A 24,569-nucleotide genomic window follows, 5' to 3' on the forward strand; every position below is an offset into this window, starting at 1 on the left:
AAAGCATTTGCGGAAAATCATGCCAGTCTAGACGTAGCCCCAGTGTTTAGTTTATCAGCATCTTGTTCAGTCTACTCTTCACATGTTTACACATCTACTGGGGGCTTAGCTCGTGTGGGTTTTTAATGAACTCTTTGGTTAGTTCATCATTTTCAGCAGTCCATTGAGGGATAGTATGGGCCAGCATTTGACACACAAGCCTGGGGGACAGGATTCCTGGCTGTGATCTGTGGTGTTGTTGCCAACTAGCTCTTGTAACGTTTGACAAGTCACCTATTCTGTGCCCCAGTTTCCATTGATAAAAGGGGTTTAGACTCTCCCTATGCCCAGTGGATGCTGAAGGATAGTTAATGCTTGTAGAGTGCTTGGAGATCCTTGGATGGAAGAAGGCCCGAGAGAAGAGAAAACAGTCACTCATTTGAGATGGGATTCAAAGCCATCTGACCTCACTGGAAAGACTCCTGATGGTCTCACTGGACTTTGGATCTGAGTCCTGGGTGCCACTGATATTGAGGTTTCTCATTATGGTGCTTGGGAAACTCGCTGAGCCAACGCACACGCTGTCCCTGTGTGGGGACCGAGGGCTTCTTCAGTCCCCAGGGCTGTCGGCATGGATGCAGCACTAACCTATGCTTTGAGCAGCTCCTGGCCCCATGGAACGTGGCAGCAAGAGGAGTTCTGGGCCTTTATTTGTCAGGTCTGCTGGCTGTGCACCATGCCAGCCAAAGCAAGGACACTAAGAATGGAGTGTGAGAGTGCAGAGGCTCTTCCTGTGCCCGGCAGACGGCTGGTGCACTCCTGCTGGCAATCATACTAATGAGCGTCATACTAATGAGCTCTCCATCACCTACGGCATTCTGCCTCGGCTCCTCAGCCTTCCAGCCAACTTGCACTGGGCTGCAGAGAATCCCAGGACCACAGCAATCTGCTAAGATCGGCCACGGCAGGATGGGGAACAGGTTCCTGGTGAGTTTTGGGGGGACAGAGATGAAGGTGCTGATGCTCTGTGCAAGGGACTAGCCCTGCCGCTTTCGTTACAGTCAGATTCAGAACAGTTGGCCAGTGGCAGCTTGCTGTGAGCGAAGATAACGAGTCTCATTCACAACGCGAGGAGAACAGACGGGTTCTGAAGAACGAACAGAGAGATCTGACGGTGAGATACCCATATTAAAAAGGTTGGGCCAAGTAACTTATGCCTGTCCAGTAATATCTTCTGTCCTTATCTTTTCTGCTATGTAATACTGAGTGACTAATAGCTAGCCTCCTACTTCTTCAGCCTCGTCATTTCAACTGATATTTTAAAGTGTACCACATTGTGCGCTGACATGTCTCCACCCTCCACAGGCTTTCCTGTTCTGGAGAAAGAGAATGACTCATGCCCAGCTCCTACCACCCAGGCCTGTTCTGCAAATTCAAGGGAAAGTTTTAAAAGTGATCTTTTGGGTTGGGAATGCCTGGTTTGGGGGACTTTTATTTTTTTTAAAAACGTTTGTGCTGTGACTAATTCTAATTTCCCAATTCCCAAGAAGCAGAGACATTTCAGGAATCTACACATCTTTCTGACCCCTTCATCTCTTCCCCTTACTCAGCTGCATCTCAGAACACTTGGAAGCCCCCCTGTTGGCCCAGGCTCACGCAGGGCTAGAAAGGCACAAAGTGGGAATGTGGAATGAGATGCTGAGTGTCCTGTCTGGCTCTGGACTTGAGGGCTGTCTCAGAGGGTATGTCTACACTACCCCGCTAGTTCGAACTAGCGGGGTAATGTAGGCATACCGCACTTGCAAATGAAGCCTGGGATTTGAATTTCCCGGGCTTCATTTGCATAAGCCATCCGGCGCCATTTTTAAATGCCGGCTTGTTCGAACCCCGTGCTGCGCGGCTACACGCGGCACGGGCTAGATAGTTCGAACTAGCAAGCCATTCCGAACTATCTGTATGCCTCGTGGAATGAGGTGTACAGATAGTTCGGAATGGCTTGCTAGTTCGAACTATCTAGCCCGTGCCGCGTGTAGCCGCGCAGCACGGGGTTTGAACAAGCCGGCATTTAAAAATGGCGTCGGCCAGCTTATGCAAATGAAGCCCGGGAAATTCAAATCCCGGGCTTCATTTGCAAGTGCGGTATGCCTACATTACCACCCTAGTTCGAACTAGCGGGGTAGTGTAGACATACCCAGAGAGAAAGGAGTGACGGGAAGAAGTGGAATAGGGAAGATGCAGAGCTGAGAGACATTTCTTACCTGCTTCCAAGCCTAACCCACTTCCAAAGGCTGTGCACAGTGAAATAGAGCAGGTTCCACCAGTTTCGGATTGAATGCCGGGGGCGTTCATTCCAGATTTACATGCAAAGACCCTGCCCCAAGCTCTGGACACCTTGACAGTCCAGGCACACAATCCATGCAAGCAGCCAATCCCAGCCAACACAATACCCAGACCAGAGCGCTGACGAAGCCGTCACAAGCCGCTTCCAAGCAGCCTTCCAACAGACAGGTTGTGCAGCATGCCCTGAAGAGCAACAGATATGGCTCTTTTTAAATACCTCATGGGGAAATGGCCTGGCAGCAGCTTCCTTTTGCTGCTTCACCTGGAGCAGAACTGCAGTGGGATCACCCAGGGAAGGAGTTAGGTCATTCGGGTGGACAGATCCCAGGCTAAGTATGGTTTTAAAGGTGAACAATGACACCGTAAATTCAGGGACGCCTTTGGGATTTATGGGCCCCTATGCAGTCCTATTCAACGGGTGCCCCATGCCCAGTGGCAGTCGGGGAGGGGGGAATGATGGTTTTTTTAGAGATGTGATTTCAGAATCTTCAGCAACGCACCAATGAAATTATTTTAAAACACATTTTAAACTCAGGTCCTGTCGACTGACAGAGGACATTCAGAAACCGACAGTATGTACCTGGGCTGGCAAATGTCTGGGAAATGGCTTCATTACCACGTGAGTGGCTCTTTCACAGGTTCGGTGTTTTTCTGAGACAGGAGTGGGCAATAAAAAACTGACAGCCCACAGGGTTAGTCGTGGATGGGCCACCCCCACCATATTTATCTGCACCTCCCTGGGTATGGGAGGATTGCTGCTCTGATTGGCCATGAATCGCTGTTTGTGGCCAATGCAAGTGGCGGGAAGCATCACGGTCCGGGATGTTACTTCCTGCTGCTCACATTGGCCACGAACAGCGATTTGCAGCCAACCAGAGCTGCGATCCTCTGATACCTGTGGAGGCTCAGGTAAACATGGATTTGGGGGCCCACCAGGACTAACCCTGTGGAAATTGCCTCTGGCAAGCTTTTTTATTTTTAAGTGACCAGTTCCTCTCTGGAGGAAGCAGAGCCATGAAACAGAGATAGGAAGAGGAGGGTAGGTGGATATTATGACCTAGCGGTGCCCACATTTTTGGGTGCAACTGTGTATTCTGCATATGTGACAACTCTGCTTAAATGTCACCTGAAACTCAAACCGGAGCCTGTGCAGATCCTGGAGTCTTGAGCCAGGTATCCATGGGGAGAAACAGCCAAACCAATGAATGAAGAAGGAATGTTTCTTCTAACACTGGCTGAGTTCTTGGTTCCTGAGCAATATTGGGCTTGTTCTTTTACTGTCTGGGGTCTCCCCTACTCTCAGTTTGGCCTGCTAATGACTCTACCCTTTATTGGGAAGGGAAAGGTGTAACAAATTGTGAAATCTCTCCATTGGGAGATAGAAAAATGTTCTTTAACTATAACTGTGAAAAGCAGCCTCTTAGGAACTAGAGATGAGAAGGACAGCACAGAGAGAACTTGGAAACCCCCCAAGTAAGGATATTGCATTGTTTTTGGAAGCTACCTCTCCAGGTGAAAGCATGATGAAAGTCAATAGGGAAATGGCCAGAAAAACAAATCAGTACTTGAATGTGCGATCTTTCACCTTGGCTCTTTCCTTCCAGGTCTTATCTTAACCTCAGACACACTCCACAGAGAAAGAACCTATATGGACAATAGTGGCTTGTAAGTCTGGTACATCATGCCTTTCCCATGAGGCTAAGTGCACTGAGCTGGCTTTGCCCCAGGAGCCCAGAGGTACATGGTGCTGGGGAATTTGAGCATCCCTAGGAAAGGTGGCACCTCTCTCATCAGCATCTCCCACCACGTTGCATAGGCAGGGCAATCACCTTGACAGCTTGTTTTTGTGCATCCCATTCTTTGCTACCTCTCTCATTTAGGGGAAGCCTCGGTATTTAATCCTGCCTTTGGGGACACCAGTGATTTTCCAAGGTGAGGTGTTGCAACGCTGAGTTTCCTTAACACCTCGGTCCCTGTGTGGCTCCAGCCTTACTGCCTACAGGGCCTGTTGTCTGTGGCTTGCAGCCCAGAACGTGGAGCTCAGACTGAGTCCTTGCAGGCCTGATTCCTCATCTGACCACTCTGTTGCTCTGAAGAATCCAGTCTTCATGCTAGGCCCTTGCCAGCTGGAGCCACCCGTAGAAGCAGTATTGCTATTGGCTTGGAGGTGGTAGGGGGGTTTGACCATCTCCACCCTGACTCTGCAGACCTCAAATGAAGTTCTCCATTCGTGGCTGGAGTTCCTTCACCATCTCTAGGGGCAAGAGAAGTGCTTCCATTTGAAGTTATTTCCATTCCAAGCTGCCTTTTTTGCAGGGAGCACTAGGGATGTCGAAGGTTAACAGGGGATGCTGAAGATCTCATGGGGTATGTTGCTCCATCAGTTGCTTACTGGTTCCAGTTAACCAGTAGGAGCTAGAGCAGCTCCCCAACTGCCCCAGCCCTGCAGGGCCCAGTGGAGCAGCCCCCAGCCGAGGCAGGCTCGGCCACCCCACCCCCTCAGCTGCAGGTTATACACAGGCTCCTGGGGAACCAGGTGCAGAGCCTGCAGCAAAGGCTCCCCAGGAGCAGGACCAGCAGGGGCTGCAACCACGTAACTGCGGAGATTTGTATCAGTTACACGGTTAGGTTTTTAAGCGCCTTTTTACATCCCTAGCGAGCACAAACTTCCCCAAATGCCTCCTATGCAGCCAAAGCTGGTGAAAAAGTTACCTCAGATTCACTTCATAGTCCTAGGCCCTTGGTGAGGGCAGCTTCCCCTCCCTGTGACAAGCACTAGGCTCTTAATCTCGTGGTCCGCGGCATTTTGCACTTCCCAAACTGCAGAGCAGCCCAGACAGTCCCAGCCTGGAAGTCTACAGAGAAATGAAACAGCCCTGAAGTGTGAGCATCTGAGTCAGCTGGCCCCGGGCCAGCTGTGAGTGTTATTTTGCTGTGTAGGCATGCCCCCAGTGGTCTGGTCTTTCTAGGTGAGGTGCTGAGCTGACTTGTCTGTGACTCATGCTGTGGCCTCTGCATATCTCTCTGCCTCTTGCCTTTTCAAGAGATCTCCAGCCTGATAAAGACTTCTAAAGAACAGAAAAGGAAGGGAGAAACCCTCCTTTCCAACCCCCAACTGCACAGGCCAAACCTTTTGTCTGAGCTGGGATGGGGATTTTTCTTTTAATCGCTTAGAAATTGCAGGTTCGACCGCAGTGTCTAGTCTGACGGCTGGCTGGGTAATTTGTCTCTCGGCTCAGGAAGAAATGATGGAAGTCAATTTGACAGCTGCGAGGCTCCCCGAGGATTCCAGGCCTGGAGTGCACAGAGCAGTGACAGACATGGCAGCGTACGGAATACCAATGAGGTTGTGCCTGGGAATAGTGCTGAGGCAATGCTCTTCGCACGCGTTGGGCCGGAGGATTAGCGTCATCATCGCTAATGATCAGTCGTATTATTTTTATTATTCCGGGGTAATGGGAGCCAGCAGCTCCTCTCTGTCTCGTAGGCAGTAGAAGAGACCCGAATGTTAGTTCCATTCTACCTCAAGTCACGATTGTGGGGGGGAGCCATTAGATATGGGGGAAAACCCCTCCCAAGTTTTCACCCCATATATTTTTCATAGCTCTATCTGCCCCACTTTTTGCTCCCCTCCAGACTTTGTAGGATATAATCCCACCTAACACTGTTTGTGTGGAGACAACCTTGCTGCCTCCTTCCTCCCCCCCCCCATCCCGAATTTTTTGGAAGTGACACCTGTGAGGAGAGAAACCTGAGCCATTATAGCGAGTGAGAGTTTTGCCACTGACAGGCTTGGGGCAGAGGTGAGGGAAGAATTTAGCTCATTCTGGGCTTGATTTGTCACTGTCTTTTACCTTGTGTCCTCCTTCGCTCCTGTGCAAAGTGAGTGTGAAAAGCTGCCACGTCCCTTCTGGCACCAGCCATAACCACTTTGCACAGCTGTAAATGACTAAACAACGGGCAAGACGAGGATGATCAGAACCTCAAGTGGGATTTCAGGGCCAAAATGTGCTGAGGTAAAGCCAGAGTGACAACATTCACCTTCATTGGATTTACCTCCAAACCCACTTCGTCCCTATCAGGTCTCAGGTGATAGCTCTAAAGAATTAAATCGAAGTCTTGACATTTGGGTCCTTGGCTGTTCAGAAGTTGGGAGCTGAAGGCTCCCAGCTGTTGCTAACTGACACAATAATAGACCTAAAGGCCAAACATAAAGTGCCTCCTTGTGCATGCTTTGCTTGACCCAACTCCTGCGCTTCCTTGGAAAGCTTTACTCCAGACTAAATCCTCAATCAATCTACTAAATATCAATCAGCATGACATTAATTCAGAATTTAACAGTTTTAGGGCAATGCCAGAGATATTCCTGTTTGCCAATTTAACAGACCCTGCTTAGACAGCAAATTTACTCTTGAAAATAGAACATTTTCAAGGAAAAACTAAGCCCAATGGTAATTATCAGTCCAATCATAAAACTAGAGTTGAAGCACAGTTGTTTGAATAAAACTATGGTAACTATCCAGATCCTAACATGCAATCCTGCTTTATTAAATCAAACCTCTAGTGAATCTGTTATCACCATAGTAACACTGTAGTATTATTGTCAGGAAACATGTTGAACTGTAGTTTGATATTTGCATCTGGTTAACATCTGCACAGCTACTTACTCACTTTACTGCAATTATAGCTGAAGCCGAGCAAGGCTTAAGAGAAACTGTGTCTTTAAGGGCAGATTCTAATCTCAGGTGTATCATATTTCAGATGCAGTGATAGCCCATGAGAGGCACCTCATATCTGGAATTAGAATTTTGATCTTGGTGTGGTTGTTAGAGATTAGTTTGGTTTGTATGTCTCCTAGGAAGCAAATACACACATACCCCGTGGTGGTAATGGCAGTAACTACGTAATAAATTGTAGCCCCACATGATAAATTGTGCTTGATCCCCTTAACAATACTCTGCCCTCCAATCCAGCTTTGCTCAGACTACGTCTAACAGTCCAAAACATGGAGGAGTTTCAAACAGTCACTGCTTTATTCTGATTTTTTTTAAAACCACCTGCCACAGCATTTTGCCTGTTGTCTCTAACAAAGTGTGAAACCTGAGTCACAAAACGACACTGACCTCGAGACAAAGTTGGGAACTATTTAGACCAAAGCCAGTGACAAATGTAAGGTCCCTAAACTGTGGCTCTGAGGGGAGAAGTGGAAGTGTATCACAAAGCTGCAAAGAGCCATTCCTGGTTTTCTAAAGATGGAAGGCTTTTGCTGAAAAATCGTGACCCCATGGCCCACGAAATGACAATATTATTCCTTATGCATAAACTATTTTGGGTTATTTTACAAGTTTCTAAAAATATCATGGTTATAATTTCCTCTCCCACTGAAGCCTGTACAATTGGACTTTTGATAATAAAGCAGCAGGGGTTATAGGCAAAAGGGTCTGGAAACAGAACCTGGAAACATTTTTCTAGCACCCTAAATGATTTCTAAAACATTTTACCCTTGCAACAACCTATTCACATCAGGGATCTGTCCTGCCTAGAGCCGCTGGCAGGTCAAGGCCCAAATCTTTGAATTAACCTATTCAGATGAATCAGTTTCCTGCCATTGTAGGTGCTTTAGGCTGTGGTGCATCTCAGGTCCTCCTGTTTTCTGCCTGTGGGATACGGCCGTTTGGTCTTTGGTGGGCGGTCATACTTTGGCCTAATCCCAGTGGTCGGGTGCAGTGTACGGCTGCTGGGTGTGGACTGTGGTACAGGAAGCCAGACTGGATGATACTTTCTGGCCTTCAGCTCTAGTGTTCTATGAAAATGACAAAATGTTTCTTTTTCCCTGGTTAGAGGCAGCCAAGGAAATTCTAGCAGCCCCCATTGGGAGCTGTTCTTGGCACAGCCTCCCCGATCGATCTCCTTCCAAAGTACTTTGGGGCAGTAACACCGAGTGAGAAGCATCCATGTGTATTTCTCCACTCTGGTGAATGAAGTTTTAAGGGCCTTACCTTTAGCCCCATTTCTGCCAACCCTGAGCGCTCAAAAATCATGGGCCAGGCCTCCGGAAATCATGGGAGGAGGTTAACTTTTAATTACACACTTTGGGTTCTGTTTCTGTTCTTGCTTTTGAGCAGGGATCCAGGGGATGTAGATGCCTAACTGCCCCCAGACCTGCTGATGGAGGGGCGGGGGAGGGGACAAAGGAGGCAATTAAACCTGGGCCCAATGATTCTAAAGAGCCTGGGCCCCTGGCTGCTGTCTTTTCTACTGCCATGTGTGACGTAGTAGGGGTACCTTGCTGGCTGCTGGCTGTAGCATGGCCCAGCAGGGCAGGGGTGAGTCATTATGCAAAGGGGGCTCCAAACCTGTCTGACCAGCTTCCCCCCAGGGAGAGAAACAAAGGAAGGGGGAATGCCACCCCTGGCTGGGGGGCAGGGCTGGAAGAGAGTTAGTTAGTTTCTGTCTGGGGAGCAGAGGAGAAGGAGCTGGGGAGGGTGCTGGGATTTAGGGGCCCAGCCACCCCCCATGTCAAGGGGGGCACTGAGGCCTCCTAGCCCCAGTTCCTGTAACCGGATTACATCTGTGCTGTGCTGTATCCTGGAGAAGCAATAAGCTCCCTCTATTCTACTGGCTGGTGGAGTCTGTTCGTGCCATTACAGGGGAGCAGGAGACGGGAAAACCCCAACACGCCATCACACCATGGCAACAGTGGCCAGAGTCCTGGCCCTTTAAATCAACACCAGAGCACCACGCAGCATGCTCATGGAGTCTCTGAGGGCAGGGAGGGGGGGCAGTGTGGCACATTCCCGGCAGCGCTGGGGACTGGCTGCCCCTGGCCCTGCCCCTTCTACTCACTCGAGGTCACAGCCCTTCTGGAAACACTGGGCTGCCCCCTCCCTTGCCCAGGGATCCAGCGTGGCTGTCTGCTCCCCTGCCTGCCCATTTAGGTGCCTGAGTTCAAAATGCAAAATCAACCCTCTCTGTCCCCACTCAGCTGCTGGCACCGCCCAGTCCGGTAGGCATCTGAATTCCCCAGGCACCTGCATTTCCACTGGCATGTGCACGACCGCCTAAACCCTGATGCCCAGCACCCAACTCATCCTTCAGTCCCAGTGGGATTCATTGGGCATTCTCCCACTAGAATCAGGGCTAGAAATTTCCTTTGCTTTTCATGTGAAAGCTGATTTGCTGTGTCTTCCCATGACTCCGGGAGCTGGGGCTTTCAGAGAAACAGCAAATGAAAACCTTGTGATGAAGTTGCAAGAACTGGCGACACTATACGAGGCAGTCCTTATTTACAGGAATAAACCCACCAAAGTCAATGGGATTACGCAAGTGGGAAAGGGTTGCAGGCCAGGGCTTGAAATATTTCCTGAGTCACACAAGTAACATGACAAAGTGTGCCATAGCCGATGCCCATTGATTTATACCTACCATTGTACATTGTCCAGACACACCAGCTCTAGGCTTCTATCACCGGATTTTATATCATGGAAAGAGGGACTGAAAAACAGAAGTTGAAAGGCAGCATGGGTCACTAACCATAGTGATAATTTGCTGCTTTATAAGCCACCGGAAAAAGAAAACAGACGTTTCTTCATCTGCAGGGTCTAAGAGGTCTGCCCCTTACCCAGTTGGTTCATGTTTGAAAACATTGATGTCTAATATTGCTGGCTGCCAGTCTGTTACCACCTCCTGGTCTCTCCCAGACTCCTGTAGGCCCTCTCTGCAGGGAGACAGTCTGTCTGAAACAGAAAAACCCAGACAAGAAACCAGCAATCTCAGGACCATTTTGCAATCAGAGCAGACGGGCTGTCATCTTTCCCCTTAATAAACTCAAACTCTGATGGGTGAAAGGCTTAATTGCATAATGGTTGAATAGCAGGGCTAGATGAACAAGAGGAAAACCCCAAATATACTGCCCCCCCCCTCGCAAAATATATAAAGAAATCTTTTCCCAAGACCAGGAATGCAAACAATGGGAAAGGATGGAAGCTCTTTCCGCTCCCAGCACAGAAATGTGTTGTCTGTTGCAGCATTTACTGTATGTTATTGTGCAATAGCGTTTATCATTTTTAGCACTTACACAAACATGTAAATAACATTAAAGAGAGGAAGTGTGTGGGCTGGGGAGAATATCAACATATTCTGAAGAATTTAAAAGTCTATTATAACCTGTTTGGTGAAATTATTTCTACATGGATCACACACCTGTCACTCGTAATGTCTTCAGGAAAGATGTTCAAATTGAGCTAAATTGAGAGTACACAAAGGTAATTCACAGCTACCCTGGCAAGCTGGTAGTGTAGCTGCAGAGCAGATTAGAGGGAGTGCTTGAACTAAAATAAGAGCTGGCTTGAAACTTCACATCTGAAAGCAAACCAGCAGGCTGACTGACTGACTGATTGATTGATTTAGGTGTGGGCCCCAGTTTTGCAATGCATTAAAGCAGGTGCTTGAAGTTAGCATAGGGCAAGTGATGCATGATTAAGGGCCAACTTTTTAAAGGTATCTATCTGAAGAAGATCTGCTCTGCAGCTACACTACCAACTAAAAATGCTTTGTTGAAAAGGAATGGGCTTGAGTACCTGCTTAAGTGCTTTGCTGAATCAGGGCCTTAAAAAATGTTGATGATGTTGGTTCAGGTTAGGACACAGAGGATATGTCTACACTGCAACACTATTTCAAAATCACTAGCACTATTCTGAAATAACTTAGTCCGTGTCTACACAGCGGGCAGTTATTTTGATATAGTGTCAAAATACTGTCAAGCTGGAGGATTTCTTACTCCGACTCCTGTAACCCTCATTGTACGCGGAGTAAGGGAAGTCGGAGGAAGAGTGCTCTATTTCCAAACAAGTGCTGTGTAAACGCTCCCTCTTTCAAAATAAGCTATTTCAAAATAAGATATGCAATTGACGTAGCTCAATTTGCACAGCTTATTTCAAGTTAAGCCCTGCAATGTAGACGCACCCAAAGTAAAAAGATCAACGTGTCAAAGCGGGTGACGTAAGATCTCGTATTGGACCGATAATTGGACCAATGTTTCTGTCAGTGAGAGAGAGACAAGCTTTCCAGCTTACACAGAGCTCTTCTTCAGGTCTGGGAAATGTACTCAGTGTCACGGGAAAGAGAAGGTGAACAGACTGCTTAGCATAAGTCGTTAACACATATTTCAAAGGACCATTCAAGGTGAAGTGGCCCATTAAAAGCTCTCCGGTCATAGTTGGAAAGGAGAAAAAAATGTAGGCTGGGGGTCCGAGGGGGCTATAGGTTGTTGTAATAAGACCAAGGTCTTTATTTAGTCCATAATTTCTGGTATCTAGCCAAATTAGAAATGTAAGATGTTCCTCATTTGAAGATATTTTTTCAGGTTTCCTTTGAGGATGAGGATTGTTTGATGATATCCTGTATGAGTTCCAGTGTGGGGGTAGCAGGTGACTACTGGAGGTGTGCTGGGTACATTCCCCAGTCCTGAAGAAGAGCTCTGTGTAAGCTCGAAAGATTCTCTCTCTTACCAGCAGAAGCTGATCCAATAAAAGATATCGCCTCCCCCACCTTGCCTCTCTAATATCCTGGGACCAACACAGCTCCAACAGCATTGCACACAACATGTCACAAGGTGCAGTATGGTCAGAGACACGGGTCAGGGAATCGGGAAAACTTGGTTTGATTCCTGGCTGTTCCACTGATCTGCTTTGTGATCTTGGGGAAGTCCCTTCTGCTCTTGGTACCTCAGTTTTCCCATCTGTGTAATGGCAATAATGTTACAGATCCAGCTTTGTTATCTGTGGATGAGGGCTCACCCTTACAGTGAAGCCAGGAATAACTTCATGGATGTAAGTGGTAAAGTTAAGCATGTGCAACTGCAGGATTGGACCGCAAAAGGGAAGTATTATGATTGCCCTAATAATCATTCTTCTACATCCAGCACGAGAAATCACTGGACCTCTCCTATGGCAACTTGGTCATAGGAGGCCCACACTCAGAGAGGCACAGTTATGCTTAGGTGCTTACTAAGGAATCACAAATGAGGAAGACTTCTGAGATCATTCTGGTAATCTGTGGTTGTCCCTCCACCGTCTAGTGCAGCAAAGTGCCAAGTTGTTCAACGTTTAGTACTCTGTTGCAGCTCTCCTCTCTTGTCTAAGTCTATTTTGACGTGACCCAAGAAAGGGGGAATCTTGTGGAGCACTCCCACAGCCCAATCCGAACCAGACCTGGGGAATGGAGAGAGAAAACTTGGACCCAAACATCCCCATATCTTGCGGTGTTTTGGATCTGAGCCTTTTGGTCAGCTTGGAATAGAGCTCAGCAGTGACCACAAAAATCAGACCCAGAACTGGAAACGAACAAAGTTCAGGAGGCGTTTGAAGCTGTGTTTTTACTTCAGGCCATGTCTGGCTAAGGGTTTCTGCACTGCCAGAGCAATGAGTTTTTCCTGAGTTGCATAGTGGCTTTAATTCCTCTGACTTTAATGGGCTCAGCTTGCACATCTCCCTCCCCTTCCTTAGAAGTCTGGAAAAATGTGTTCACTTTTCCTCTTTCCTTGCTCACCACTAATGACCATCTGCACAACAATTTGGGCCTTTTCCAGTGTCTCCTACCACCTGTGGTTCAGTGGAGTTTATAATTGACGAGGACAGAGGAACACTCGAATCCATTAAATGTACAGCTGTGAAGCTTTCTGATCCTTCCAAACTGTGTCAGTTTACATGTTGTGCTTTAAAGTGGTTTCTCCAAATGCACATCGTCTTATATAAGGCAAGAGCATGGAACTGCAGCAGCTATACAAGCTCAGACGCGTCGGATGGAGTCATAGGTGTTGAGCGCAGACAGACAATTGTGATTGTCGAGTTTGACCGTCTGCATATATTAGCTCAGAGAATTTCACCCAGTAATTCTTGCTGGAGAGAGAATTTTTTTTTAAGTCCCTGCTTGACAAATCCCTGGCTGGGTTGATTTAGTTGGGATTGGTCCTGTCTTGGGCAGGGGGCTGGACTGGATGACCTCCTGAGGTCTCTTCCAGCTCTATGATTCTGTGATTCTGTAAGTGAATACCAATACTTGGTGTAATACCATTACTTGGTGTAATACCAATACTTGGTAGCAGGGATCATCGAGCCCTGGGTGGTTCTCATTGCTGGACACTGTTTTCAGGGCTGTCTGGATGTTTTTAGTGTCTAAAATGAATTGATTGACACCCTCTGGCAGGGACACAAACATTATCCTAACCCAGCTATATGCAAATGTAGCCCAAGGTCCAGGGTGCATCAGGAGCAACCCTTGGAACTTCAAGTTGTGTACTACAAACAAGCATGTTGGGAGAACTTCCTGGTTCCTGCCAGGATCTCCTCTGCCCCCCAGCAGGGTCTCAGCATGGAGACTGTAGGCTGCAAGCATTAAGGAGGCTGCTGGACTGAGATTCTTTTCTATGTTCTTTACAGAATAAATCCTGTTCCTGGTGGTTTGTCTGAGTGGGTCTGCTCTGAGGTTCACGCACCCAGACACACAACGCAGAGCACACAAAGGAGCCTAAGGCCCAGTCTCCCAGAGTTGTGTGAAAACTCACAAGGCTTCCCCTATGAACAGGAGGGGCTACACATAGAACCCTGCGTGGTTACAAAATTTGTAGCCGCATTCGCAAAAAAGGAGCCGTGGATGTCTGCATCCACATCCGCGGATGCGGGAACGTCCGGATATAAAGCAGATATCTTTGGATTTGCGGGGTTCTAGATCTGCATTATAAAGCCCACTGCAAGGGTCCAAGAAATGGAGACTCGGGGGTAGATTTAAAAAGGAAATAGAAAGTCAATGGGACTTGTGTGCCACTTAGAAGCACAAGTCCTATTCCATTGCCTTTGCAGGTCCCATAGATGGGCCCCTTTGAAAATTCCACCCTAATAAAATAAAACTTGGAATCTAACTGCTCTGCAAACCAACTGAGGCTATGTCTAGACTACATTCTTCTTTCGAAAGAGGAATATAGGTTAGACGTGTCCTGAGAGCACCGCTATGTAGGGAACGCAGGCCCTGAAGTCACCAAACCTAAGCAAGAGCCAGTGAGGGGTAATGTTCATTACACACTGGACATTAAAGCCAAGAGCCCTACCTCACATCGAAATTAGAGAGTCAGCCTATCAGACCATGGGGGCTGATGCGTGAGAAATCAAGAAGGTAAAACAGCCCCTGGGGGAAGGTAAGTTCGAAGCTTGGATCCTTCCTCTGTTTGGTTCTGTCTCACATTTATGATTTTTGCTGTTGGGATCCTTCAGTGCAGGTCTCCAGGCCTTCCTGCATTGCTGTGGAGGAGTTGCGGGGCAGCAGAGCTGTGGGTTGGAAAGGAGGACAGTGGGCGGTGCAACCAAACCCAGCTCTGGGGCTGAGTCTCCTCTCTGTCACATGGCATGACCCCGGAGCAGCTCTGCGGAAGTCAGCAGAGTTACAGAGCTGTACGTCTGGTGCAAGAGGAGAGTCGGGCCTTTGGTTTTCACACTATGCTTGGGTTGGGCAATACACTGCAGTCACCTCGGGCAGCCAACGTCCTGTGGTTACCGAATGCTTACAGGCAAGCAAGGCATCTCATACAGGCTGCTCTCATGGGTCTTCTGCAACCATCATGTTAACCCCTGACCCGGCCTGCTGTACATGAGTCTCTAATGCTGAGAAATGATCGTCCCCTCTGTGCCTTATTCCTAGGGTTACCAGGTGGCTTAAAAAAAAATACCAGACACACTTGATCTCAGATGGGGTGGGGGACCGGCTGGGAGGGGAGTGGGGCTGGCTGGGAGGAGGTAGGGGCTGGGAGGAGGTGGGGTGGGGGAACCGGCCAGTGGGAAGCAGGGCTGGTGGGGGAGGAGGTAGGGGCAGCGGGGCTGGCCGGGGGAGATCGGGGGGAGGAGGAGGGACCGGCTGGCGGGAAGCAGGGCTGGGTGGGGAGGAGGAGGTAGGGGCAGCGGGGCTGGCCAGGGGAGATCGGGGGGAGGAGGAGGGACCTGCTGGTGGGAAGCAGGGCTGGGGGGGAGATTGGGAGCAGCAGAGCTGGCTGGGGGAGATGGGGCAGGGGCACTGGCCAGCGGGAAGCAGGGCTGGCATGGAAGAGGTCTGGGGGAGCGGGGCTGTCTGGCAGGGAGAGGGGGAGAGAATTGGCTGGCGGGGAGTGGGACTGACCTGAGCGCACACAGATCCCAGGGTGCTGCCCATCCCGCACAAGGTCCCAGCAAACCACGAGTGAGTCCAGCCCTGGGGATTCCCTCCCGCCCTGGCCCCGCCCCCCTCACGTAGTGGCGTATTGCTTGGCTGGTATAATAATAAATTTACCTAATTAGAAAATACTGGACATTTTATACGTCCAGTATTTTCTCCATTTGTTTCCCAGACAGATCCCTCAAATACCAGACTGTCCGGTTCAAAACCGGACACCTGGCAACCCTACGTTATTCCTGGTCATGTGCCGGACCCCCCCTCCTCCAGAGTTAGCTTTTGCTTTCCAGGAGAGGCTGCTGCTTCCAGCCCTCAGCTTCATAATCACCTGTAAGGGAACTTAATTGAAGTCAATTACCTGTGAGGCCTGACGAGCCACAAGCAATTACCCAGTTAGGAGATGACCTTGGGGTCCCTTCCTCCTTTCAGGAAAATGAGCTAAGTCTCTTCCTGTACCTAAAGGAAATCTTTTAAAGACAGAGCATTTAACAGAGCTCCTTAAAGGTGAGTGGCAAACATGCCGTTGAATTAAAGATGCTCTTCAAAGGGTTTAATAAGTGGGTGGGATTGGGCCATACTCTTCCTCCTCCTTCCCCTGGCCCCTCCCCCGTCATATATTTGAAAGGTCTGAATGCTGTTTTAAAACAAAATTTTGCTTTTAAAAATTCAGGTTTCATTGACTCCGTTTGCTTTGCAGATGGTAAGAACAGTAGCAGAGTCGTCATGACACTGCAATTACATCGATGTAGGGGCTGAACAGTCCCACCAACCAGGGAACAGAGGGGCATTTGACAAAGTGGCACATTTTAAATAACTTTTAAACATGTATCTCCTCTTGTTCCTTCCTGAAGAGGTCCCAGAAAGTGACACCTCAGGCCTGGTTGTTACCCGTGATGTTTGTGATGCCCCAGAAAGATGCATTCTGCAAAAGCTTCATTCAACCAGAATGGACTAAAAGGCTTTTGCAGTTGGGAACGAATTTTCTTCAAAGTTAGCTGCAGTTTCTTTCTGCAGGGATGGGCCCTGACTGCCTGATTACGGGGGACTGAAAGCAGAGAAACCAGGGATTAAATCAGGTTCTAGATCTGCTTAGAAGTTTGCCTCTAAGCTTTCTTGCTTACAATTAAACACACGGCAGTCGAGTCACTGGGGGCCTAGGATGGCGGTTATCTATGATGACAGCAGGGTTACAAATCAAACCCTGTTCCAACAACACAAAGCCTTCCCTGTGCAAGGAGAGCAGCCCTGCCAGAAGGTGTCTCGGGGACTCATAGTGACACTGTTCTGATTCCAGGTGGGAGAAATATTAACGCTCTAACATGTGTCTTCTGCACGTGCAGCACAAATGCACTTTAACCAACACTCCGGGAATTCTCCCAAGGCCTGAAGACCTTTTAGGCAGGGCCAAGCAGCATCCTGAGCAGAACAGAAAGAGCAGCCAAGTGGAAGTGGGCATATGCAAGTAACAACAACAAAAACATGGGCTGGACAGCAGCCTGATGGAAGAAGCGAGGAGGAATTCCACAATGCTGGTCCCCCACAGTTACACTCCCATGCAGCGCTATGCCTGCTCTGATGCAAGCCAGGTACCTATTTCCAATTCTGTTGGCATGTAAACAAGAAGATAAGCCCGCTGGGAGCATAAATAACAAGCCGCGGACCAGACAGGGAAGGGTACTGCATACACTGCCGTAGCAGCAGCCAAGGCAGAGCTGGAAGTGAACAACATGAAGTGGCATACCTGCAGTCTTCATTTTCTAGTGCACCTTTTAATTGACTCTGGATCAATTTCTTTAGCTAAAGGAATGAGCAGAAAAGGACCAGTGGAAGAAGTATGTTAATTATAAACCTCCTTCTCTGATGTTCCCGTCTAGTCACCCTTCACTCCCACGGCTTTACAAGACCCTCGTTGCAAAGAGCAGCTCATGGTAGTGGCGCTCTCCTATCACACATATATATGCACAGACACTGCTGAAATGGAGGCACGTCTCAGGTGGGGTTCTTGGAAACACCTGGCATACAACACCATGGCAGCCAACTCGAGTACCAATAGCTGGGAAACCATGGCACCTTGGCTGCACATGCCTGCCCAGAACCATGGAAATTACTTCGGCAGCTAGTTTGTGCTGATGCTATGGTGCAGTAGTTTCACTGCTCTGACACCTGGGATTGCTAGATCAAGCATAGCTGAGTTATATCTACTTGACCTGCAATCACTCCCTATGATAGGCGTGGGGATACACTCATTGTCAAAGTCAGTTCCATGGCATGGTAGACGCTCACACAGAAGCTCAGTTGTTGAGGTATCATCCGAAAGAGAGCCAAACAGCGCAGAATTCCATTTGAAAGCACAACAGTTTGTCTACACTAGACTTTTTGATTGCCCTAGGGTAAAAAAGAGGGGTAGCAACCCTTTGAGAAGCATCCACCATCGCTGTTACAAATGTGTTGTTTATCTTGAGTTAATTGGCAATCAATTAGCTTGTGGTTAAAAAAATTATAGTATAGACATCCCTCAACTTGTTCTTGCTGGGATGTAAGCCTGAAGTTCTAGGAGAATCAAAGACTTGCCCAATGCTGGGCCAGATCTTTAGCTGGTATAAACTGGTATAGCTGTGCAGACTTTAAAGGAGCCAGGCTGATTTACACCAGCTGAGAATCTGTTGTTCCCTGATGTTGAAATCCTTAGGTCATATTACCTACATAGCACTGTAAAGGGGCTCGTCATGAAAATTAGAGGGAAATACAAAGAAAGTGCCATAAAAACAACCCAAGGGTGCAACTTTGCAAAGTACCTAGTGTTCTAAACTCCCACCAAATTCACTGGGAGTTGAGGACACTCAAAACCTCAAAGAATTGGACTCCAACCCATAAGATGATCTGATGTGTGCAGAGAAACTGCTAGTTTAGTTTGTGCATGTGTGTGTGTATGTGTATATAGGACTAATGGATGTGTGGGAAAGTGGACACCACATACATACATGGTGTTAATAAGGAAGGAAAAGGCGTTGTTCCTCTGTAGCATCGGAGACAAACAAAGGAATAAAACAGAGACTCGAGATAGGAGTTAAAACATTGTGAAATAAAAGGAATAACACTGTGAATAAACTGTTAGGGCGAGGTGCCACCATTGCTTTTCCAGAGAGGTTTCATGGAAATCTATGCCAGTTTTGAGTGTAGGTGGATGAAAATAGTCTGGAGAATCAGCCAGCTGAAATCCACTGGAAACCAGCAGGATCTTCATCCCAGTAGCTAGCAAGGTGATGAGATGTCTTAACCCCAAGGCACCACCTTTCCATTCTCTGTAGTGAAGATGAGAGTGGGGAAATATTTCTCTGGTGCTTTAAGGTGTGTTCAGATTCTGACTGTCTCCTTAGAGCTCTCAGTGAAGCAAAGTCAAGTGGTCCTGTCACCTCAAGGATGCAAGAGGAGATGCTCTTACAGCCAGAAGAGTTCTCCAAGGCGCACTAGTAACCTGGAGAGAAGTCATTTCCATTCACTGGGTAAGTGACTATTGCTGAGAATCTTGATTTGTTTTGATCTCTTTTTAATCATCATTCAAAAACATCAGGCTTTTGACATTTCACATGGTGATATGGGAAGAGATTAACAATGAGACAGAGAGACATACAAAAGGAGAGGCTAGTTACTCAAGGGCTAGTGGAAGTGGTGGGCACGCTTTCAAAGATTTGCAGTTTGGGGTCATATCTGATTATATACTATCCTTCTCTAGCAACCTCCTGTGTGTGTGTATAGATGTCACATTTGAGTGCATTTATCCATAAAAGAAAATATGTTGATTTTTTTTTTTTTTTTTTGCTTACAGAAAATGGAAGACTTTTCTTGGAAGAATTCCTAAAGCCCTGATCTACAGTAGGGAGTTATTTCAAAATAATCCTCCTTAGTTTGAAATAACAAGCAGAGTGTCCACACTCTCAAGCCTGTTATTTGAAAATAAGGGGCTGGCTGGTTATTTTGAAATAATAACTCCTGCTCTCCACAAGGAATAACTTTTATTTTAAAATAGTTATTTCGAAATAGCGGTAGTGTGGACACTCCAGTGCTGCTATTTCAAAATAATGACTCCCCAGAGTCATTCAAAGTAATTACTCCCCTGTGCTTCCTGGGGCTCTAAGAGTGTGTCTAGACTACAGGGTTTTTTTCGAAAAAAGGCCACTTTTTTGGAAAAAACTTCCCCTGCATCTAGACTGCTGCCGTGTTCTTTCGAAAGTAAATTGAAAGAACACGGCAGTTTTTTCGACCGTGGAAAACCTCATTTTATGAGGAATAATGCCTTTTTTTGAAAGTGCTCTTTCGAAAAAAGGCGCTATGCAATGCAAACTGTGCTTTTTCAAAAGAGAGCATCCAGATTGCCTGGGTGCTCTCTTTTGAAAAAGTGGCTTGCTTTTTCAAAAGTACTGATTGTAGTCTAGATGCTCTTTTTTGAAAGAGGCTTTTATGAAAGTATCTTTTGAAAAAGCCTCTTTCGAAAGAGGCTTGCAGTCTAGACATAGCCTAAGTTAAGGTAGCACGTCCACATTAATGGAGCCTGCCTTGGACTAATTTTGAGGCTTTTCTCTAGCACGGACATGCTATTTTGAAATAGTTGTTTCGGGAGTTATTATTTCGAAATAAGTTACTTTGAAATAATTTCCTAGTGTAGACGTATCCAAAGACTATCAGCTAGAACAAGTGCCATTCTCTGCATGCACCAGAACCAATCTTTATTAAATTGACTTTTCAAATTCCGTTTCTGTTTCCAGAGAAGTATGCTTTAACCAAGTTCAAAGCCACCACTATCTGTTGATCCATCTCCCCCAGAATCTTTTTGCTATGTCGAAGGATCTGAGCTTGTGAACCTGGTGTGAGTAAGGACTGCCCTCATACCTTCGGTGCAATAGCTTGTGTGGTAAGAGATTTGTCAGATAAGTTGCAGGAAAGGTCAGCTGTAGGAAACTGTCAGTTCAGATCAACGAGAGAGAAATTACACCCCCTAATGTAGTGAATTTTACAGTTCTGCAAAGCAACCTATTTCCAAGAATGGTAAAGCACTGAGGATTTTTGAGCAGTACAAATATGAGAGCTCGTTTGGCTCCTTCAGTGTAAGCAAGGTGCTTTTCTTCTGAAAACAGTAAAATATGTTGTTTAACAGCACAGATGTTCCCAGCAGCAAATGATTCCCATTAGCATCCTTTTAAAAGTTAAATTGCAATCCCATTAAAAGTCTTTTTAAAACAAGTGAAAAAAACGACAACTGATTTTTAGAATATTTCCCCCTATAGTCAGTGTAAAAAAGATGGAATATACGTTACTATGACTCATATTTTCAAGTTATTATATTAACTCGCTTTCTTGAAGAAATTTCACACGTCCATTTATTATTTACCCCAAGGACCCATGTTCATTCTTTACATAGGATGAGAAAGACATTAGCAATCTGAAGCATGAATAACTTGCTCTATCATAGTTATCTAGTTAGAAAACAGTGAAAAGGTTTGGAGGAAAAAAAAGTTCTGTATAAAAAATTGTAATGAGCTGCTTAATGTATATGTGACTTTCTCCCCGTCCCCCACCCCCTTGGATGGACTCAACTGTGGGTTGCTATAAGGTAAAAGATTCTCCTTTTGCTCAAGTGATAGAGATCCATGCTTTTAAAGCAGCAAGATCCAAGTTCTAGCCCATGCCCAGCCAGGTAAAGTTCTAGATTGCTACTGGGTTCAGTATAGTGGTAGGATCCATGTAAAAGGACAGAGGATCGCTACTTGAGACTATGTCTAGACTATGGACTTTTCCCAGGATACCAGAAGTATCCCGGAAAAACTCTCCCACAGCCAGGGAATGCGTCTGTTCTTGCAACATTTTTTTGCGGAAGAGCAGGCATGCTCTTTCAGAAACCCTGTCTTCTTCATTCCAAGGGCTCTTCCAAAAGAGGAGGCTTTTCTGAAATTTTGCCCAGTGTAGACAGGCCAAATTTCAGAAAAGCCTCTTCCGACAAAACTATCGGTAAAAGGTACGCAATTTGTGTACCTTTTGCTGAAAAAAAGCAGCAGTCTAGACATAGCTTGAGTGTCCTGTCTTGGACAGTGCTCAGTATCACATGCTTCCATGGGAAGTGAACCGATAATAATTTCTGTGATTTGATAAGGAGCAATTAGGGAACAATCTTAGAGTTTGTCCCTAATCCCCAGACAAAAGGGGCTTTCTTAGGTCCTAAAGCATGAGGTTGACATTGCTTATTTTGAAAGTTTTCAACCCGTCTAATATATCTGAGTCTGTTCTCACTGTCATCCATACAAGTGTCTTATCTTTCCTGAACTCTACTGGGTCCTGTGCCTCGGTGGTATGTGGTGGTGAGGGGGAACACACACAGATTGAAACTAGAACACCCGCAGTAGAAAAAGGGGTTGCGGAAGCCCCATGGAACAAACACCAGTGTTTGAGGGAGCTCCACATTAAGGATTACCCTGCTTGGCCAGGATGGTAGTCCCACTGCAATGTAGGGGGCGTAAAATGGATCGGAGCCGAGAACACTGGATAAACTCCTCAAAGTTCCACAGATATGAAGGGCAGAAGGGACCCTTGTAATAGCCTATCAGTGCATCCAACTCAGATGTGCATCCAACTCAGAACTTCTGGTTAGGCGAGAAAGTATCTCCTGGGGGAACACTGGATCCAAGGTTTTGAGGTGTCCCTGTGGCGAGGGGAAGGCCAATTATCAAAAGTTCACAGGGCCAGCTTTTCAAGCCGAGGTGGGTGACATTTGTGGCGGATTTTTGTTTTGACACAAAAATGCAGATTCAATGACACTGACACAGTCCATGAATACGGGTCAGTTCCCCCAAACTGTGTGTGTTGAAAAAAGCAAAAACATAGTTTTTTAAAAAAGGACATTTTTCAATTTTTGGTTTGGAAATAAGGGGTGTTTTTTGCTTGGAAATGTCTGTGGATTCAAAATGGAGTGTTAAAAACGAGCACCATCTAAATGTTTTGTTCAATCTAAAATGATTTTTGTTGGCTTTTCGGAATTTCTAGCAGCCTGAAAAATCCATTATTCACCCAGTTCTATTTTCAGCGGGGACCAAGTTTCCAAATGGTACCGCATCCATCTGCTCCTACTGTGACATTTAGCGGAAGATGTTCAGCACACTCAACGTACGTCTACATGACAAGCAGAATCCCTGGCAATGAGTTTCAGAGCTTGGGTTTACAGATTTGGACTTGTAGGGCTCATATGATGGAGCTAAAAATAGCTGTGTAGATATTTGGGTGTGGACTCTAACACCCAGAAAGAGGGGTGGCAGCTCAAACAACTGCATTTCTTTTATTTCACAGGATGGGGCATCTCCTTTCCATTCTAAGAGGGTACTAAAAAACCCAGCCCATTGTAACATGACCAGGGGGCTTTGCATGTCATCAGCAGAGCTGAAAAATGTCTCTACATTGGTCATGGTAAACACTCACATTTCCTAATTGGTCACAGATTAATAGGAAGGTCATTAAAGCTGAGCAAGCCACGTCCTTAACTCAATCACATGATTCTTCAACGGTATCATAAGTTGTGGGAAGAATAAGAGTGATTAAAAGTGAGCCTCACTCTGGGAATGGGTGACAGAGGGAGATAATAATTTGTGACCTGGGTGAGGGATCTATTCAGACCATGCTGCTTCTGCCCAATGTGCTGTTGTGTTCCCAGTTTTATCCTTTGCCTCATGCTAGACTCAGCTCTCCATGGACCTGAGCAGTGGGATGTTTGCCTGAGATGGGGCATAGTTCTGTGCTGAGGTTTGGAGGACTGGTGACCAGTGAGTGGGTGGTTACATGGATCTCCACCTCAGTCAGTGAAAACAACTCAGCTATTAGAGGAATGTGCATGTGACTGGGGGTCAGGACTGCTGGGTGCTAGCTGTGGTCTCTCATTGGCTGTGAGCCCTTGGATAGACACTTCACCTCTCTGTGCCTCAACATGCCTCCCTTTGAAAACGAGGGTGATAATTGTATGTTTCATCCTTCCATAGTGCTTTGAGAGTCTCATGCTGCATCTTTACCTCTCACTTTGGGTACATCTCCACTACAGAGAAGATCGAAGCTGACACTGTCGATCTTCCAGGTCTCCAATTAGCAGGTGTAGTGGAGATGCGCTAATTCGAACTGAGAGGGGCGCTCAGGTCAATGCCGATAGTCCTGCTTCCACGAGGAGTAAGGGAAGTCGAAGGGAGAGTGTTCCCCCTTTGACTTCTTACAGTGTGGACAGCACCAAAAGCCGAGTTAAGGTACTTCGAATTCAGCTACACGATTTATGTAGCTGAAGTTGCATTGCTTAATTCAACCTTATCTCGCACTGTAGACGTACCTTTGAGTAGCAATGGGTTCCTCCCTCCCAGAGAAACAGCAGCAGGATAGCTGCTCAAGTAGATGCCTTAGCTGCACTTCTCTCCCACTAACTTCTCTGCTTCGTGAGGTTGGCAAGATCTTCCAGAAGAGTAGGCCTTGGTGTTAACACCCCCATTGAAATGAATGCCTCCCCCCAGAATTATTGTTTCAGGTGCTTCACAGACTTAGGCAAACACAACATATCGAGAGTACAAGGGTCATGTTTTCACATTACTCTTCTCAATGAGGAATACTAGAAACATACTTCAAAACAAAAAAACTGACAATCCCACCCCTCCCAGAAACTGATATCCTGAAGGAATTATGTGACTCAGGGAACCCTAGGCTATCATTACAGAGGCTCTATATGGGATAGTAGTGATGGGCATATTGCAAATACCTAAAATAAATAGCTAGCGTTGAAAATATGGGCTTGATCAGGATCAAGATGGCAGGCCACTGAGAGTTGAGGGCTCAGGGGAGTTTGCTGAAGGCTCAGAGGGTATGTCTACACTGCAACACTATTTCAAGATAACTTAGTCTGCGTCTACACAGTGGGCAGTTATTTCGACATAGCGTCAAAATACTGTCAAGTTGGAGGACTTATTTTGACTCTTGTAACCCTCATTGTACGAGGAATAAGGGAAGTCGGAGGAAGAGTGCTCAACTTCAGAATAAATGCTGTG

The 24,569-nt window shown here is 46.8% G+C and overlaps 2 long non-coding RNA genes across 2 annotated transcripts in view; one reads left to right on the forward strand and one right to left on the reverse strand.

Moving 5' to 3' along the window:
• Positions 1–24,569, reverse strand: part of LOC112545140 (uncharacterized) — a 177,303-nt gene that overhangs the window by 51,003 nt on the left and 101,731 nt on the right. The window lies entirely within an intron of this gene.
• The window catches only part of LOC142819413 (uncharacterized), a 38,784-nt gene continuing 32,708 nt past the window's right edge, over positions 18,494–24,569 (forward strand). Inside the window, exon 1 of the long non-coding RNA XR_012897290.1 lies at positions 18,494–19,016. This is a non-coding gene — a long non-coding RNA (uncharacterized LOC142819413). The remainder of the gene's footprint in view (positions 19,017–24,569) is intronic.

Source organism: Pelodiscus sinensis, chromosome 23 (assembly GCF_049634645.1).
Source record: "Pelodiscus sinensis isolate JC-2024 chromosome 23, ASM4963464v1, whole genome shotgun sequence".
Classification (NCBI taxonomy): domain Eukaryota; kingdom Metazoa; phylum Chordata; order Testudines; family Trionychidae; genus Pelodiscus; species Pelodiscus sinensis.